Source organism: Apus apus, chromosome 5 (assembly GCF_020740795.1).
Source record: "Apus apus isolate bApuApu2 chromosome 5, bApuApu2.pri.cur, whole genome shotgun sequence".
In the NCBI taxonomy this organism is placed as follows: domain Eukaryota; kingdom Metazoa; phylum Chordata; class Aves; order Apodiformes; family Apodidae; genus Apus; species Apus apus.
In genome coordinates this window covers 60,370,102-60,390,497 of record NC_067286.1, presented here as the reverse complement: position 1 = coordinate 60,390,497, position 20,396 = coordinate 60,370,102, and the positions used below count along the sequence as shown (strand labels likewise).

The window sequence follows — 20,396 nt, the reverse complement described above, 5'->3', positions numbered from 1 at the left end:
TTAGTACAACCTGTCCCCAAGCAATAGAAGGTAAGCCAGAGAAATCACTTTTTTTTGCCAGAGTGAGCTACATCTATACCAGTCAGTCAAACAGGCACGGAGTCACACACTGGTACATGATCATCCATAGTTTTAAATTGCTACCGTGGTTCATGGTTTGCCTTTGAACACACACCCTCCCAGGGAATGTGGGGTAAGTCTGAGGGGCATCAGCTACAGACACAAACCAGGTCAGGCCAGTTGGTCTCAGGACTAAAGGTCCACAGTTTGTATTTATTACTAGCAAAGACATAGCGAAGATAGTTACACAGGTCTTTGCAACTGCTTCGTTAAGCAAACTCTTAAGTTAAAGTGGTGTAACTGGGAGTAAATAATTCTTTTCTCCTCTCCCCTCCTCATGCCTTGCTGTTTCCTCCCTCAGAAAAAAAATGTAGATAAAACCAGCTGATACCAACAAAGCATCACAGAAAAGTACAAAATAGTAATATAAAAAAAAACATGGTGGCAATTCTTATTCAAACATAGGAAGCATCTTCAGATCAGAGGCAGATGACTCATGGTTGCTGGTCAGTGACTTTTTGTGGCATCCCCTGGAAGGGCTTCCTCAATGCAATAAGCAAGAGCCATTTTCTACCTTCTGTCTAGTGTGACACTTGTGTTTGAAGCTGGAAAACTCCACAGTGATCCCAGCCACCTGCAGCTTCACTGGGCCCTGCCCTTCTTCCAAATTTCACATCCATGCCTTTTAGATTATCAACTGTTTGGCTTCACTTCTTGATTGCGAAGTGCTTGGTGTGCTTATACTGGCACCTGCATCAACTGTATCTGTTTAAAAGGGGCATGTTTTAAAGGACAATGTTTGCCTCCAGACAAAGAGCTCCTGCACATCAAGTGTCCCTTGCTGACTGAACTGCATTTGAATAGGACTTTAAAGTGTTCCAGATGTGCCCTTCACATAAGGGTGAGCTTTACTCAAGACTGCCTGCCTGAGCTCTGCTCCTTCCTCTAGACCACACTGCTTTGACTTCTCTTCCTGTTTATTGACATTAAAAGCACTTTTACTCAGAAATATAGAAAAAGAAAATCCAGAAAATCTCCAACCTTTTCTGCAAGAGGTGAAGATAAGATTTGCTTAGTATGATGGGACAGTGGTGGAACCCAGAGGGCTTCTCCATTTCCTTTTCATAACATGTGTTGTTTAGTTTACGTTAAGGGTTATGTCTAAATCACCTGAGTTTATATAAATAACAGAAAGACAGAACATGTTCGGGTGAATTTGAAAGTAACTCCATTTGAAGATAATGCTATTTCATTTGTGTGACATTAGTTGTATGCAAGTCTTCATAATTATTTACATTAAATATTAGAAGAAGTCAAGATACAAATATATGAAGGACTTTTCCTGGAGGAATACCTATAGGTAAAGGCTGGAACATATCTGAACATATCACGTTGGAATAATATAACATATCTAGATAAGAATTTAAAACAAGAATTTAATATTTTTCTTTTAAAAAGGCTTTCTGGCTTTCTTAATGTGGAACAAACCTCTTCTGATGGTGAAGAAGAGGCAGACATTATCACTGATACTTACATTCTGATTAGATCCCTGTTGTATCTCTATCATCCCAGGCTGGGTGACAAAGTCACCGAAGTCAAGAGAAAAATTTGTGCCCCCTTTTCCACATTTATAATTTTCCAAGATAAAGAAAACAATATTTGTTCCATTTCAATCTGTTTTGAGGCATCTGAAAAGGAGGTTTCTTTCTGTGTGTGCTCTCTTATTGCACTAGTGCTGGAAAGACATGCAGGGAACTAGTGAAAACTTTCTCTCCTTCATCACTTGACATTCAGTGAGGGACAAGAGGAGGAAAATAAGATGTTGTCCAAGGGCTGGTTCTGCAAAGAGTCATCTCCCTGAGCACTCACTATAGTGAGCAGAAAAAAACTCCATCATGGGGGTGGCCAGGGAGCATAAATTAGGAACCTGCTCTGAATCCTGCACTGAAATATTTTCTCTTTCCTCTGTTTTCTCACACAGAGGTAGCTGATGGAGGGAATATTTCCCAAAACCCATGAAAAGGTATTTCAGGGAACCAATCCTTTAGTAGCTGTTAGTAAATGACAATATCAGATAACTAAAATCCCTAATTCCTGAATAAATTTTCCTCCTTAATTATTAGTACTACTTTTTTGATAGACTCTTTATAGTGTAGCTTTCCTAAACATTTTCCCTCCATTTTCATGAATGTATGCCTCTTTGCTTTTAATACAGCACTAAATTAAAGTTTATTCCTTTTTTTTTTTTTTTTACACTCATTTTTAACAATTGCATCAAACCTGGGATGGGGTTTGCCCTGTGTCTCTCTGTCTCTCTCTCTCAAGCCCCCTCTGCTGGTCTCCCCAAAGCAAAACACAGAATATCAGAGATTTTTCGTTAATAATCATCATTTTTAAGAGAAAAATCCAGATTTCTGTTTCTAAACCTTTTGCTATCAGAGTATAAATCATGAGGAAGATCAGCTCTGGGGCTGCAAGCTGAGCATGAAGGGAGTTTTTTTAATGAATTCAACAAAATAATTGCATAATCAAGCATGTGAACCTGTGGAATTTCTCAGGCAAAAAGTCCAAAAGTGAACGTGGCCTAAAAACCTGATCACAGCCTGACCTGGCTCTTAGCAGAACCCTGTGATTGGCGTTTTAATTAAGATATTATGTAAGAATATACTGCTGGGGACTTGTTTTTCTGTGTATCTTGGTTAACAAAAGTCATAGGCAGCAGCCCTGCAGAGACAGTACAGATTTTAAGGAGGTAAAGAGGTAAAGAGATACAGTGGCTAAAGATTAGTTTCCATTCCAGCAGCACAATAAACAGAGAGCTGATCTAATTATTAATCTGGGAAAATCCCTGGATGTCAGAGAAGTAAATTAGAGCACAGTGCATTTTTAATCAGCCGAAGGAGAGGCCAGGCTGGTGTTAGGAGAGGGTAAGTTTGGTGCACCAGGTACTCTGACAGTTCCTTCCTGGTAACCAACACCAAGAAAAAGTTGGTCTAGGGCTGCTCTAACTACTACCAACATCTAAAGTTTCCTGCACTGCTGATGATCAGATAAATGTGGGTCTGTCAGGAAGGTGCCCCTGTTCTGCTCCCAAAGCGCCCAGGATGGTATGCTGCAAGAAGTTATGTTTAAAATCTACAGGAACACAAATCCAAGGTGTGTACGTGATCTGATGAGCATTTCACCTGTTCCACTCTCTGAAGTCAACTTCTACTTGACATGAAGCCTCAGTGCAAGCAGCTGGGTCCTCTGTTGAGGAGGCATCAGCTCCCTGTGTATGTTGGCACGAGTGTTGATCCAGAGAGGTTCAGGAAAGTCACAAAAGATAGTAAAGCTTTGTTTTGCAGAGCTGAGTTTTTTAATGATGTTAGGAAGTATTTTATATGCCACAGCAACAGGCAAGATACTAGCCACAAGTATGTAAATCCAAGGTGTGAAAGCAGCCTCTTGCTACCTTTCTGGTGTAAGTAAATTCCTCAGTGTAGTGGAGAAAGTGCAGTGGAGGGCCACCAAGATGAAGACGGACTTGGAGAACTGTTTTTGCTCAGCTGGGAGAAGGTTAAGGGGAGACTTTATTGCTCTCTTCAACTGCAGACTCTTTTCAGAGATCCATAGTGATAAGACAAGAAACAAGACACACAAATTACAACACAGGAAGTTCTGATTGAACACATGGAAACAGGTGCCCAGAGAGGTGGAATTGCCATCCTCAAAGATATCCAAGACTCAGCTGAACCAAGACCTGAACAACCCCAACCCACTAGATCTGCTTTGAGCCAGAGGTTGAACTGGATGAACTTCAGAAGTCCCTTCAAACCCAAATTGTTTTATGATTTTATGATAAATGATCACTGTATCATTAATCCAGCTTAAACTGATGAAAGTCCTTTTGACAGTACTAATGCTTCCTGAGCAAATAAGAAATCTAAACCCAATCCAGACTCACTGAAGACACTGGGAACCAGGAGTTTAACTTGAAAGGCACTGGATCAACTGCAATGGTTTTAGCATGCATGTTCAGAAAAGATCCTGAACTTCATTTTTGCAGACAGCACTAGAAATTGCATCAGGGTGGTGGTGTTTTTTTTCCTGTGGGTTTCTCAGTAGATTGCTTTCCCAGCAAGATGGGAACGAAACATTCCACAACCACTATCCTCAAGTATTCATAAATCATACCTAGAGAGTCAGCAGCAGAATGAAGTGTTTGCTCAGTGTTCTGAGTGTTTGTAACCCTGCTTTTCCATTTGCACTTGCAGGAAAATCCCTATTTGCAAACTGTTATTGGTAATGAGCCTCTCATCTCACTTGGGTTCAGCTCGGGTCAACTGCTACTTTCATGGTGAGACACTGTCTATATTAATTGAAATTTATGTCATAGAATGGCAATCTTGTGACCTCTGTAGAGTGAGCTAATGACTCCAAGCCCATTTTCAGCAGCCTGCTGTGAGTTAACACCAACACTGCTCTCCCTTTTTCACCTCCTCATTTTTCTCATCATTGTAAAACAAGCTTTTTACCTCTTCCTCATCTTGTCTTTCACAAGCAATTGTATCATTTATTTTTAACATAAAACAGAGTAAGGCATCACAAGCAAGTAATTAGAATCTGACACAATAAATGTCAAGTACTAGCCAATTATTTTGATTTTTCCTATAAAGGTTAAAAATGTAAAAAAAAAAAAAAAGAAGTGTGTTTTTAAAAACATAAAGTATTTCTTTACACACACAAATATAATGTAAACAGATTTATCCTAATAAATACATGAGTTATATACTACAATGAATTAAAACAAGCAAGAAAACAAACATATTTCAAATCTTTAAATCACATTCCCAAACCTCTCAAGATGTAGTTGGACTCCTAATCCATAGGATTAACTGAAATTTCCTTCCTGAGATGGAAGGATACGTTTCTGTTTAGGGTGGAGACTGGGACTGTCTCCAAGTAGCATTCATGTTTTGAGTAATAGGTATTAAGCTGCACCACATTACTTGCACTTAAACATTCTACAAAAGATCTTCTGCTGTATGAGATTTCCTTTCCTGATAGGTTCCTCCTCCTGAAACTCTGAGCTTGAACTGCACAACAAGCAGGGTTGTTTTCCTAATGGCCCTTATTGCTTTGCTAATATTTTGTTCTGCACCATCTCCACCTTTGGGGAGGAGGGGGCAAAGGTTGTCATAAAAATGCTAAAAATCAAAATTGCTACTTGTTTTACTTTCCTAAGAAAACACTCACACACAGCTTGTGATCTCATATCCATTTTTATCGTGTCCCTTATGCCAGCAAACATGAAACAATGACTTCTTCCAGTCACAGCACCTATGTCATGAAACTAAATATAAACTTCAGTTCTGTTGTCAACTAAAAAAAAGCATAAGTGGCAAACTCCGGCTCCAGAACAGAATTATCCTTTAAATCCTAGACTCTCCAGAGTTCTTGGTACTGTGTAAAACCTGCTTTGCAAACTACTAAGCAATATTCAGATTTCAAATATCTCCACACCTTGGCCATTGGATTCTGATATGTTGCTTTTGGTTTAATGTAACTATTTAAGTGACACACGAAAAAATTATCTCCTCAGCTGTGTCCCAGCTAACAGGCTTGTGAAAAGAGGCAACTGATTGAACAGATTTACATGAATTAATGTAGCAAAAAGTAAGTCGTGTTTGGTTGTACAAAGAAGGCAACGGGATCTGGCTGTTTCAAGAAGAAAAGGACTAGTAACACAACAAAGAGTGGTTACAGAATACAAGTCTTATCCTCTCATCAGAACAAATCTCCTTCACACCTGGAAATACCAGTCTTCATTGAATTTGACTGCTAATAATTATAAAACTCTAAGAGCATCATAAGACTCCTGATGACTCAGTATGAAGTATTCTCATGCATCAACAGTCTGACATGTAATTTTAGCTGTGATTGCTAAGCTAATTTTTAGGTTAAACAACTGACAACTGTAGGCAGGCTCATTATTGGCTGGGCTAACAGCCCCTTATACAACATGCTAATGACTAAGGGTTTGATCCTGTAGCACTGAGGTCAAGGGAGGCTTTGTCACTGACTGCAGTGAGGATACAGGCCTTCATGCACAGACTGCTAAGAGCAAATTAAAACAGCAACTTACATATACCTTCACATTTTTAAAACAGCAGAACCATCTAAGGAATGGAATAGGCTGAAGCCTCGCTGATAAAATATTCTGGTTGTTCTCTACTTCACAGCTTGGCTTGTAGCAAACGAAGGTCTTGTCAAGACAATGAAACTTTCAGCAATTGAACACAGATGTTCTAAGTGTTCACAACTGACAGATGAAGATTCATTAAAGTGTGTCTCCCTCAGGTTGGAAAGAACCATAGAAAGGTGTTTGTGCTGGTGTTCCACCATGTGTGAATGTCACCCAGCCTTTGGAATACTTCAACTTATGTCTTCTGCTGGTGTAGCTTTAAGCTGACTCATGGTTTCTGTGCTGAAGAGTAATGTAGATGGTCCCAATGAGACCATTTACATTGTACCATCATGAATCTGGTCGATAGCAGAGGGGACAAAATTAATTGGCATACCCTGGCATGCCACAAAGCTCTTCTTCAGACATCTGTTTTGTCCCTTTTTATGTAACAGGTTCAGGACACACAGGCTTCCTAGTGACACTTCTCTGTTTCAACCACTGAGGCAGCTGAGAGTCTAAAGGGAGAAAAAAATAAGAATAGTTAAATGGTTCCTTTTCCCCCTCAGTTTTCATTTTCTTTAAAATGCTTATAGACTATATTGACATTCTTTGTTTCGTTTCCTCATTGCACATGAAAAGCAAATTTTCCTGGCTACCAGGTCTTTAGTGAGGTCTTGCTACAGATGGAAGGAACCATCTGAAATGCAGGGAGTTGCAGATGATCTCTGAGAACTTTGACAAACTGATTTTATCTTCCTGAGCTGCCTGAATTTTTGTCATCTTATTTTAGACTTCCAAAGAAACTGGGAGGTGCCATGCTTTTCTCATATTGCACATACAAAAACAGTAGGAGAAAAATGGAGGGACAGAAATAATAATCTTCTAAAATAAAGCTTTCTATTAATTCTCAGCATAAAGAGATTTTCCCTTTGTTGATATTTAGGTCTTTCCTGTACTTTGCTTTTGCTGATTTTCCTGAATTGCTGGTTACTTCCATCAGCAAATTCTCACTGGAAAAATAAAACTCATGACTGAGCATTGCTTTCTGCCTTTTACAGCTTGAATGAAAAAGCTACATTGTGATGCCCTAATGATTTTGTACCTCATTTTGTACATTGAAAATCACTGTTATTTGGTTTTTAACAAATGTCCAAACTTTTTATGTTGTTTTAAAAATAGATCAGGAGGGTATCTCATCCCAGAGGGCCCAAAGTGTGGCAGTTCAGGGAGAAGACTCCAGCAGAAAACTAATATTACCAGAACTGCTGCATCTCAAGCACGTAGGAGGTTGGCACACCGTGTTCTTCAAAAGTCCAAACTCTTTGTGACATCAGTTCAGTCTGGGTACAGGATACACCCTAGCTGTGCACTTTCGGTGATTTAAACATCATGTGATTATTAATCAGAGCTCCAGTACTGGAGTTTTCTGGAGTTCCCAATGGCACAGCTGGCTGAGCAGATACCTACAGATGTCATCACAGCAGGGTGTTGCAGGAATAGTACTAAGAAGACGTAAAGCCTGCAGCACAGTCATCCAGCTGGCTTTTAGATTCCAAAAATAGGTGCAGTCCACTGGAGGAGAATGGGGCAGGGCATCAGTACTTCACAAACCAAGCAAAAAGTTCTGGCAAGTTCATGATCAGACTATTACAGGCCACACATATCAGTAATGTGAAGATTTCTATTAAATAAACACTAAGCACCACAGGTAATCAATTAATTTTAGCCATCTAGGGCTTGTACTGAGAGGACAAGGGGTAATGGATTAAAAATGGAAGAGGGGAGATTTATGTTAGAAGAAATTCTTTGTTGTGAGGGTGGTGAGACACTGGCCCAGGTTGCCCAGGAAAGCTGTGGCTGCCCCATCCCTGGAAGTGTTGAAGGGCAGGTTGGATGAGGCTTGGAGCAACCTGGGCTGGTGGGAGGTGTCCCTGCCCATGCAGGGGGTTGGAACTAGGTGATCTTTAATGTCCCTTCCAACTCAAACCATTCTATGATTTTATGATCTAAAAACTAAGAGTCTATTCTAGGTGGTCATATCAGCTTCTTCTGTAGTCACAGAAACTACAGGAGAGAAAAAGTCACCTTCAGCTGGCACCTCACCCAGGCTGCCCAGACACCAATGAAAGCAGGGGAGTGATGATCATCTGAAGGTGCTTGTCTCTCACCACTGAACCAGGACAGCCTGGACAACAGCTTGATTATACATCTAATATTCAGATGAGTGTTGTTAGGTTACACAAATCTGATTCAAAACAAAACCAAACTTCACAGTCTAGCAGCTTTTTAGGCTGCAGAGTGACTTCAAATACACTGTTTCCCAACTACGTCAAACAGTCAGGTAGACAATAAGAGAAACAGGGATGATAAGTAAGGGAAGCTGAAACCAAAAGGCTCTGCTTTTCCTGACCTTTTCATAAACTACATGTGAGACCCTGGAAGAATGACAGCCATTTTACTGCGGGATCAAGAAATCAAAGTAATGCAACACAACAGTTAATGTTTGTCCCTGCTTTAAAGAATATACAGACAAGAAATTCCAATACTTCATTATATACCTTATAAGAGAAGAAGTTTCACCAACTGGTATCAAAACTGAAGGAGTTAAAAGGAGCTTTGGGCAATACCAAGACGGAGGGATTACAACAGGCTCCTACAGAATATGGTCATCACGGTGGAAACCGATTCCAAAACGCAGTTAAATTGCCATGTGATCCCAGCAGCAACTGCAGACCCGTGTTCTCTTTTTATGGGAAATGATGTCATTGGGAACAGCTTCATCAGGCAAAGTGTGGAATTTTCTAAATTGACAGTTTCGATGAATACACTGGACAGAATCATCCTCCTGCCTGCAATAACCAGCTCAGCTGGGAAATACCTATTTATTTAGACATACACATTCTTTAAAAAAACACTCTTAGGAAATACCACCCATTCAAAGAGTTTCTAAAAGCTGTAACAGGAAGCAGAAAAAAATCCTCTAAAAATTAATATTCTCTAAAAATATCCTGTGGAACAGCATGTCATTTTAAATAGGCTTGATTATGCTAATAGATGTGCATTGTTCCAAACAGTGAAATAAGGTTCTTCTCCATCATTCAGTTGTGGTTCGTGATGCAGCATTGAAAGAGTTTCTTGTTAGTGCCTCCGTGACTAGGGTGCTAATGACTCTAGTGACTACAGGTCCCAAGCAGCTCTGCCCCATCTTCTGCTACAGCTAAAGGGAAAGTAAAGAGTTGTATGCTGGGAGATGTAGTCTTATTAGCAACAAAGATGCATCATCAAGGCAAGAGTTACACACGTCTGTTTCAACCTAATTAAACGTGATGTTTGAATTTCTTGTGAATATTTATTGCTATTATCAGTACAACTGGCCAGGCAATACTAGCAAACTATATAAAAGTTACACTTAAAAAAAAAAATACTGTAGTAATTTGACTCCATTCTGTTTCTCAAGAAAAACATATAAATAGAAAATGACAACAGCAAACTCTCTGCTGTCGTTACATTCAGAAAAAAACCTGGGCCATGTTTTCATTCATTTTAATTTAAAAAAACCCCCACACAAACCAAAACAAGCAACAAACAAAGCACACACGGAAACCCAAGCTGTAAGTAACAGTAAATAGAACCTAAATGAAGTCCACAACTGCATCTAATTCAAAATGTTAGGAGAGGTATATTGAAGTGGAAAAGGAGGGTGAAAAATTAGATGTGTGTTTTAGTGCAGGGGTAAAAACATGTCAGGAGCAATTCTGCACCATCTCTGCCTTGTCTGTACATAGTAAAAGTGGGTTTTTTTGGGAAAAAAAGTAGTTTAAAAAAACGTGAGCTGCATAAAATTTTAAGTCATCATTTATGGATACCCAGAGGAAATCCAGAACTGCACTGATGAAGATTATGGGCATTACTCCCTGCCCTTCCCAACATCTCCCTTTAACTGTGAAGTGCGCCGTTTGTGTGTTCTGCTCCCCCACAACACGCTTTCAGGATCCTCTGCATTTACATTCCCCTGAAGGTTTGCTTCCACCGACACATTTTGCTGCATCTAACGGCGAATTCCAAGGCCTGAAGTAGCTCCCGCAGCACCGAGCGCCCCGGAGCGCTGCTCCGTGTCCCGCCAACCAAGGCGATGAGGGTGAACGCGCGGCGATGGCAGCCGGAGACGTTGCGATCACCCAGGAACTGCCAGTTTTATGATCTGTGACAGGAAAAGCCCGGCAACGAGGAGGATTTGTTGTATGTGTCACCGCTTTTTTTTAGCTGTCTCTGGGTAGGCCTCTGGTAGGTCTTACCTGGGCAAAAGGCCTCAGCGGCTGGCACGCCGGGGTGGAAGCTGCACCGGTGGGTTATCTACAGCGGCTGGAGGAACGTAACCAGCAGCTGGAGGGCTTTCCAAACATTCACGCGTCAAGGAAACCCTCACCCGCGGCTGCGTGCTCGGATGGCTGCGCAAGGTGGGGACGATCTCAGGAGACAACCTTCCCGGTTCTTTCGCCAAGCCCCCCCACTTCACCCTTCCCTCCTCCGCATCCCTCTGCAGTCGGATTCCTCCTTTACAGCTTCACGGGGGCGATGCACCCCTAACCCCCGGCTGCACCCCCACCTCCCGGAACCCGCATCCCGATGGCTGAACCCCGGCTTGCTGCACCCAGCCCCATCCCGGGCCAGGCCACATCCACCTCCTCCTGTCACACACAACAGCAAGGTTTGTCCGACACCTTGTCCCCTGAATTTGTTCCCTGCCGACTGGCGGGGGGGGGGTGGTGTGGTGGGGGGCGAGTCGTTCCCCATCCTTGTTTTTTGTCGACAGGCAGCAGAAAATCAGGGGGTTATTAAACCCATTACCCGTTCGCTTGCTGGTTAATCCGCCGCTGGTTCTGCCGGCGGGTTGTGCTTGCAGCGGGGGAAGCCTGCAGGCTGGGGGGGGGGGATCCCAGCCCCGCGGCTCTGGGGAAGGGGACGGGGAGCAGGGGGGGTTTCCTCAGCCCACCCCCCCCTCTCCTGCCCGCCCGGGAGCGGCGGCCGCAGCTCCCGAAAGCCGGTCAGGCTGCTGAGGGAAACTGAGGCAGGGAAACTGTGAGGCAGGGAAACTGAGGCAGGGAAACTGAGGCAGGGAAACTGAGACAGGGAAACTGAGACAGGGAAACTGAGACAGGGAAACTGAGGCTGAGCCTGGGGAAGCAAGGACCGAGAGCCGCCTGAGAAGCCGCCCGCGCTCCTCCCCGTTTTCCTCCCGGTTTTCCTCCCGCTTTCCCCCTCCCACCCCCCGCGCAGGGGGCGGCACCGCTGACGTCTTCGCCCCTTCCCGACCCCCGGGCTCGTCCCTCTCCCCCCCGCGCAAGCCCAGTGCGGCCCTGGGGCGGGGGGTGATGTAATAACCGTGACGGCCCCGCTCCCTTCCCCCGCACACATCCGGGTCTCCCGCCCGTCACGCCAGAGCCGGCTCGGCTGGGGTGTTTTTTTTTTGTTGTTTCTGTGGCGTGTGGGTGTTTTTTTTTTTGCCCAGAAAAAGCGGCGTTTTGTCACATTTTGCGTTGAGCTCGGGCTGTGGGGGGGGGGGGAAGGGGCGGGCGCAGAGGGTGCTGCGCGGGGGGGGGGGGGGGGGGGGAGGGGAGCGGCGGCGGCTGCGCAGAGGGGAGGAGGAGGAGGAGGAGGAGGCGGCGGCAGCGCAGTGCGTGTGTGTGTGTGTGGGTGCGGGTGCGTGTGCCCGCCTGCGGGGCGGGGAGGGGGGTGGGGAGCGGCCGGCGCTCCGCGGCGCTGCGCGAGTGGGCGCGGAGCTCGGGCGGGAAGGAGAGAGAGGTGGGGGGGGGGGGGTGGTCCGGGCGGCGGCGGCGACGAGGAGGCGAGATGAGCGCTGCGGGCAGAGAGCCGCCCTCCGCAGCCGCCGCCTGTGAATGAGCTGAGGCGAGGCCGCCAGCCGGCTGCCCCCCACCCCCCCCTCCTCCTCCTCCTCCTCCTCCTCCTCCTTCTTCTCTTCCCCCCTCCTTCCCCTTCTCCCCTGGCCGGCCCGCCCGCCCGCTGCCGGCCCCACCGCGGACGTCCCGGCCTGCCCCCGGGCCTCCTTCCTCACGCACCGCCTCGGGCAGCGCGGCCCTGCCCGCCGCAGCCGGCGCCGTCCGCCGCGGACCGGGGGGTAAGCGGAGCTGCGCAGCGCGGGGCCTCGGGCAGGGCTGAGGCGGGGTGCGGGGGTGGCGGCGGCGGGGCCGGCCTGAGGCCGGAGGGCCGCGGCCGCCCGGGCCCCTGGGCCTGTAAACAAGCGGGGGCGGCCCTGCGCGGGGGCCGCGCTCCCTCCCGCCTGCGCGGGGAAGGGGAAGGGGAGGGCCGCCGGGGTGGGTGGGTGGGTGTGTGTGTGGGGAAGGAAGGGGAAGGGGGTCGTCCCTGCCGTGGCCCGGGTGAGGAGAGAGGCGCCATCCCCGGCGGCAGCAGCTGGTACCGGGTCGGGGCGGCGAGAGGGAGGGAGGTGGGAAAAGGGGGCGGGCGAGCTGGGGATGCTGCTGCCGGGAGAGCCTCCCCGAGCCCCCTGAGGGCGGCCTGGGCGCGGGGCTTGGCCGCGCCAGCCCCCGCATTGCAGGCGGCTTGGCGACAGGCGGGGGGTGGGGGTGGTTGGGGGGTGGCACGGCAGCCCCTTGGGGCTGGGCATGGGGGAAGAAAGGGAGGAGGAGGAGGGTGAGCCGGAGGGTGCTGGGGCCTGGCTCAGGTAGCAGCAGCAGCGTTGCTTTTCTGCCCACCCCCCCCTCCCCCCCCAAGCCTTCTCTCCCTCCCTCCTTTTCTTGGCCGATTCGGAATTCATTTAATAATGGCTATAAACAGCCTCCCGTCCCATCGCCACCCAAGCGCTTGGGGCACAGCACTGAGGGGGGGGGGGGAAATAAATTAAAAAAAAAAAGAAGCGCATCTATTTATAAAGCACCCCACCCTGGCGGGGGTCGGAGCATCAAGCACTCCCCAAGCAGTGACATTATAACAGCAGCGAGGCGGGTTTCCCTCGCCAGCGCCTTTCAGGCCTTTTAAAGTTTTGAGAGAGATTTGGCTGCCTTGGGAAACAATATCGTGAGCGAAGGTTGTGCTGATGATCTGCCATAGCGCGCCTGTTAGATAGAAGAAAACGTGGTCCTTAAAGTTTGTCCAGTGATGTACTGGATAGTTTGGCTTGTATGTTAAAAGCCTGAGGTTCACTTCCCTGTATTACCTTGTGTTATATAGTAGATACGATACAGCTTTAAGACTGGCTGCAGGTTGATGGTTTCAGGGGTATTAATTTTGTGGACATCTGTTTGACATGTATTCGTTTGTGTTTAGTAGGGTTAAAATATTTCAGTGGTACCGTGCGTGTGGCAAAATTTTGTTGCTGCAAAAGGAACATTTAAGTCTGCAGTATTACTTGTAAGAAGCATTTTTCAGTTTTCGTTGTAGCGCTTGGCAGATGAGAAAGTGCTGGTCATTCAGATGTCCTGTGGGGTGGTAACCTTTAAGGTTCTGTATGTAATAGGAATTTTGAGTATTTTTTTAAAGCAGAAGGCAGTTTTATTTAGATCCTGAGAGCAGTAAGTTTGAAGATAGGTGATACGTTTTCCTTAGGTTGTGATGTTTAGCATCAGAGTCAGTAGATTATGAAGTAAAACTTCCAACTCTTGTGATTCTAGGAAAAGACTTTCCAAATACGGGCTCGTGTAGCACTTTGCTGAGCCTGTACATGTCCTGTTGCAGCGCTTAGATGGCTGAAGCAGGATTTGTGAAGCACTAGTGAAGTCAAAGCAAGACTTCTGCTGTTATTCAGGACCCTGTGTGAATTCCCAAATGACCAAGAATTGTGAAAGTTCCACCCACATTTCTTCTCTGATAGCTTCCCTTCTGTTACTATTCATAGTTTTTCTATGAATAACATCAAAGACAGGGGATGGGGAGGAAAAACACATGGGTCAGGGAAGTTTCACATTTTACCTATCTAATCCAAGCAGCAACCAAAGGAAAAGTGTTGAAGGAACACAGTTTGGATAGATGTGCTATTCAGATTTTCCCTGGACTAGGGACAGCTGCTTCTAAAGTTTTCTCTTCCAGGCCTTTCTGGGTCTACCTTTTGTATATGAAACTGAGCTAAGAATAAAAGACTTGCTGATGCATCGTGCCAGTTATTAATGTTTTTCTCACAGACATAGTTACCCGATAAAATCCTCTGATAAATGTAGCTTGTCCTGGAGAGAGCAGGTCTCTACTGTAAGCCTCCTCTGGCATAGCCATGTTTTTCTTGTATCTGGACAAGGCCTAGCTCTGGTTTAAAGGTTTAGTCCTTTGTTTGGTGGTTGTCTGGTAAATCCCTTCCCTTGAGGTACGGTAGAAAACTATACCTGTTTTCCAAGTATTTCCTTAACTGTCTATAGGTAAGCATAAGATGCTTTTGTTGAAACCAAGGAGGAGGGATGGAAATGCCAAATGACTGGTGAAGCTTGCAGGTCTAAACAAGCAGAACTAACTCAGTGCAATTTAAATTAAAGCAGAATACAAAAAAGTTTTAGTTGTTTTTTTTATAAAATCAAGCAAGTTGCTTCTTATCTGGAGTGCAGCTTATGCAGTGAAGTTGAGTCATTCTTGCTGAGATAGCATTTTAAGAACTGTTGTTAAAATGCTTAGATATTTAACTCTGGCACAGTATAATTTGCAAACTTATGTAACTGGTATGTTTTTGAATGCAGCTGTCAATAAGAGATCTTACTGCTCTTTTCCTTTTAGTGGAACTAGGGAATATAAAGCAGCTGCTTCCTCAAGATGACCTAAATATAAGCCTTTTAACAAGAATGTATTTCTTACTAAACAATATTGAAGTTACTGTTGACTTGGTTTTTTCATGTTCAAGTCTGTACTGATGTAAAAATACTTGTAATTGGCTAAGCAGAACTGCATTGGAATTAAGTGATTGAATAATGCAGAATAAGCAAGTTTTGGAATGGAAAGTACTGTAAATAATTGTATTCATTTTGTCTCTGCAGACTTGCAACTCATTTTAAAGACTTTTAATAGTAACATTGTTTGAAGTCAGGACAATAGTGGCTTAGCACAGCTTCACCTGAGCCAAGCAACATTTATTCTTAACATTGCTTGTGTCTCTTTGTTCTTTTTGCTACTCTTTTCACATAAATGGTACATCACTTACACTTTTTTTTAAACGTTGATGTGTCATCTGTAGCTGTTTTTAACTGATGCAACCTGTAGCCTCATTTGTTCTTTTGAAAATTAAGCTATTTTTGACTTCAGCTTTGTTGCTGAATTCTTGCTGATTGCTGTAGCTTTAGTCAGGTAATCCAAATTTCAATTAAAAATACTAGGATAAGAATTAATCTTTTGTAAATTTTAAACGTGCTCCACTACAAGGCTCTTAATTGAAAGCATGGCAAATTGGAAAGTATAAAGTCCATGTAAACAATACATAATCCCTGAAAAAATGCCAGTGTTCTTAAGATATTTAGAAGATCCATGGAGTGTACATAAAATGTCATTTTTATGGCATTTTATATGCATTCCATTAGATGGTGCATAAAAATACTGTTTAAGAAGGATTCATGTTTTGAGTCATGATGTGGTGTGGATCACAGTGGAGATAGCATCATCTCCTTGTAGCTTCCTCATGTTGTTCCTGTTGCTTTCTGCCTGTGAAGGAACAGTTCAGGATTTATTAAGATTTAATATTGCTAGAGTAAATAATTTAAATCTTAAGACCAGGAATAATGTTTGTATCAAGGAAATTGTGATCAGGACAGGAGAAGAAAGCAAATGTGATACCATGGGAGTGAGTAGGCTGATTTTTGTTCCTGGAGAAGAGGTAGTATCTGGCTGTTACTGGTGTTAAACCAGCACTGTGAGGTCTGGTTTCCTGTATCTCTATCTGCTAAACTCTCCTTTAAACCACATACTAAGTTAGAGATGTCTGTCAAGTCTGTATTTTTTTTGTAATTTCTGTTGGTATTTAAACTGAACTTACCTGTGCTTTACTGGGTGTTCATTTTGGTTTGTTTGTTGTTTTTTTTACTATTATTTTATTTTCATGTACCTGTAAAGTTAACTAATAGATGTTTCAGCTTGCTGCTGAAATCTGCAAAAGTGTGTTTCTATGCTCAGACAGCTCCTCTAAAAAGGTGTTCATATGTGACTGAAACAACAGAATAAAAACTTTTATATAGCCATAGTTCCAATGAAGTACATTTCTACTGTTTAGAGTGTAAACTTTATAGCAATATACTAGCAAAAGAGCATCCAAGAGTGATACAAAGGAAGAAACAAAACTGGCTAATCAGGTTTCAGCATTGGAATGTGGAGAAATGCTAGCAGTTTACAGACAGAGGAGAAAGTACATTAGCCTCTATTGCTAACATTTAGTGCGGGTAAGAATATTTTAATAGATAAAAAGGTCTCTGAACTCTTAAGATAATAGCTTACAAACCCAAGTGTAACATGACTTGTAGTCTGATAGCTGCAGTTTAAATAAAGCAGAGCACTTAAGTGTGCTTACATTGGTACGCCACGTGCAACTGAATTATGTGGGACTACTCAGATGAATGATGCTGCTCTCATGCTTAAATGCCTTGCTGGATTGTGACCTAGAGGATGAAGTGTGCTTTTATGTTTGGGTCTCAGCTGTAACTTGAAGGTTTTTCTGTATCTCTGCATACAATTCATTTTAACTGCCAACTGTGCTTTTGCTCTGCAATTTGAATGGTAGTCTCTATTCTTCTTGACCATATATCATAGCTATTTGTGCATAAAATTCTATTGTATTTTTTTACTTAAGAATTAAGCTTAAATGCCATGGCCATGAGAACTGTGTAAACTGTGCCTAAGCTCTTTGTGTTTGGAGATGAGCTTAAGGAATTCTCTCTGTGTTAAGTACAACCCAGTCTTTGGGTCTTTTCTGCAGAATGCAGAAAAATGTGGACAAGTAAGTGGTTAGTATTAAATTGTAGGAACATTTCAGAAAGAATCTGTTTCTATCAGTAAATAATTTTCTGGCACCTCAGACATCAACTATAGTAGCATTTGAACAGACCCTTCTTAAAAATCTAGTACTACTCTCTGTAAAGAACAATCTGAAGCTGCAGAGTGAGGCCCTGTAAGCTCAAAAAATGCTGATGCTAGCACTGCGTGTATTTTGAAGAACAGGTGAATTTGACAATGTCTTCATTCTGTGATCAGAATGTTTAGAGCTGCAGTGAACTCAAATTTGGACTCAGGAGAGCACCTTCCTGCCTTGCTCATCATAGGCAAATCTATCAGCTCTAAGCTGATAGAGATAGAAGTGAACATGGTAATCAGGGGAAAGCCTTCTGTCTGAAAGCTAGTGGCTGCATAAAAACTAAAACAATAGAGGCTTTCCCATTGTTTCTTTTTTCTACATTTATGTAGTCTTGGGAGAGAAATCTGATTTATTCCAGCAGCCATCCTCTATCCTTATTCTTTTAATGAGATAGGAATGCTGGGGATGTGAGGGCAGGATAACATGGTACATAAAAGCTCTGTGTGTGTACATGAACAAACTCCAGCTTTTCCTAAGCTTTGAGGATTTGTCTTCCAGGTCTCAATGTGTTTCTGGCATAGTTTTGATGTAATTTCCTTGCAAGCAAAGCCAGGTTACAGCTGTACACTTAAGAATGTTTCCTACTTTATTCCCATTTTATTCCCATGTGTAGTCACCAGGTTTAAAGTCTCCTATATGCCACTTTTCCTATGTCCTCACCAGATTAGTGGTAATGTTGCTGAGGTTAGAACTCCACAAATATTTTCATGTAAAAGGAAGGGTCTGGAAAATTGCTTGTGTGTCTTACTTAGAATTATTTCATAATATTAAGTACTATATTTGCTAAACAGGAAATTTTGGAACCTTCATGTAAACATTGTCTTCTAATCATTGGGCACATGCATACTGGTTGCATTTTCTCTAAATAGTTTGCCTTTTACTCCAAAGCACTATTTATATAAACTATTTTCAGCTAGGTTTTGTTCTTCTGTGTTGCTAAATAAATTGGTTATAAGAAAAAACAGAAATAGGTGGCTGCTGCTATTGAAATTGAGAAGATCAGCAGTTTGAAAGCTTGAAGTACTTATTTTCAAAAAAGAGCAGTGACCTTGGTGAGGAACTGGAGACTCAAAGGCTAAAAATCAGGGGAGATAGTGTGATGATTCCATGTGTACAGTTTTCTTTATTGTACATAAGACTGTATTAACTTAGATTTTAAAACGTTTGTGGTGAGGACATCAGTTCAACAGTGTAACAGAAGGATGATAGGATTTTATAAGAATTTGCACGTTACCAGAGGCAACATTACAGATTATGTTAACTGTAAAAAAGGGACAGTTTCCTGAACTTCATCACCACCACCAAGAGAGAGTGTTTGTGTGATTTTTTTGCTGCATTTCAGGAATGGTTCCATTAATGCATTTGGTGTCCTTTAGCCTCTGTTTTTAGAGTCTTGGGGAATAATCCCATAGGGACCTTTTTTCAAGTGGCATCTTATTCTTAGTTTATTTTAACACTTCAGCTAAATCACTGTCAAAGACAAATTGACAGTGGTTGACTTCACTCTGGTGGCTTTTGAACAATCTGAACAGCCCTAGTCATTCTAGTAAGTCATTCTCTGGTCTAGTCACTTTTTACACAAGGACTTCTTTTGCCTTTTGAGTAATGGCAGGATGGGCAACCACTCCAATTCTGATTTTTCTAAATAGGTTTAGCTGAACTTGGTAAAAAAAACAAATGCTTTTTGTTTATTTGTTTTTTTTTTCTTTCTGACACAGAAATAGCACTGGAATAGCATGCTTCTTCCTCCAAAGAAAACATTCCTCTATGAATCTGCTTGTTTTGTTTTAATTGCAGATATTGTTTGGTTGATAATAGTAGCAGTGAATGAAGATGCTGAGGCTTCAAGCTGTAAATGAGAGATCAAAAAATGAAGTTTAAAGGATGGAGTTTTTAGCCATTACTTGAAGGATTTGGTGTGTTCAGATCTGTTCAGGGATTTTCAGTGGCTTGTACCCATGAGTAGGCCCACAGTGTTTAGGAGGGGGTAATACTGTCTTATGACTGTAGATGACAGTGACAGCACTCTTGGTATTATAAGTACTGGAAAAACAACAGTAGTTCAGCTTCCATGACTTTCTGTAATTCCATTCTTCTGTATTGTCTTTTTCTGTTTCCTTTTTGCCCATGTTTTCTTTCTGATGGAACTCCATTGCTGTGCCTAGTTCTGTTGGAATAGCTCCCCAGCACTTGATACTTTCTTTTTCTGGCATGAGCAGTTTGGTTGGAATTCTTACTTTCACTTGTTTGCCTTAGTCTTTCAAAAAATTTGAATCTCGCTGAATCTCACTGATACATAAAATTAAGTAAGATCTTTCTTTCTCCTGACTTCTGTCTACATAAACTGAGGCTTCCTTGAATCTTCCAGTTCCTTTTTACTGTGTTTGCTTCAATCGGGCTTTGAATTTTGGCTGGAGTTTGCAGGACTTGGTGCACTATTAACAGAGTGCTTGTCTCATCTCTGTCTAAAATGGATGTCTTTTGTTTGTCTTGCAGTGCTTTTAAGTAAGAAATCTTTGGAAAATGAAGTATAACCAGAAAGGTGCTGAACTAAACACCAGCATGGACATGTTTTTTGCTTATTAATTCTTTCAAGCAAGGACCGTGGCTTTTTCATTCTCATACTGTTCAGAGAGTAGCATATGAATTTATGCAGAGGTACCTCATTGATTTTCATAGTACTTGTTAATGCCATTTTGGTTGTCTACACAGTTTTTTGTAGTGATTGGGCTGCTCTTTGATGCTGCTGCCTAGTGCTTTTTAAATATTTTTTTATTATTTTCCCACCTCTAATTTATAGCACAAATATGATAGAAGTGAGGGTTCTTTCTGGACCAAGAAATATAACCTTAATCGTGTTCTGAGGGTTACAGGCAGGTTAGGATCCTGATAAGTGACTGATTGAATGTGGATGTCCTCTCAAAATCAATGTAGTGACTTTTCTATTCCCAATAGTGATCTGGTGATTCTGGGAAGAAGTTATTTTGTTCAGTAACTGACCCCAGAACAAAAGGAAAACAACTCCATAAAGAAATCTTGAAACTATATCACTGCTTTTCAGATTTCTGCAGGTACAATTTATTAGAGAGATTAATTATCTTT

At 42.9% G+C, this 20,396-nt stretch overlaps 1 protein-coding gene across 2 annotated transcripts in view; it reads left to right on the top strand.

The window, feature by feature from the left end:
• Positions 1-11,901: 11,901 nt before the first annotated feature.
• PPM1A (protein phosphatase, Mg2+/Mn2+ dependent 1A) overlaps positions 11,902-20,396 on the top strand; it is a 35,066-nt gene continuing 26,571 nt past the window's right edge. Inside the window, exon 1 of one of the 2 annotated variants that reach the window (XM_051620444.1) lies at positions 11,902-12,365. The gene's annotated coding sequence lies outside the window, so the exon portion shown is untranslated. The remainder of the gene's footprint in view (positions 12,366-20,396) is intronic. The other variant, XM_051620441.1, reaches the window with a different exon arrangement.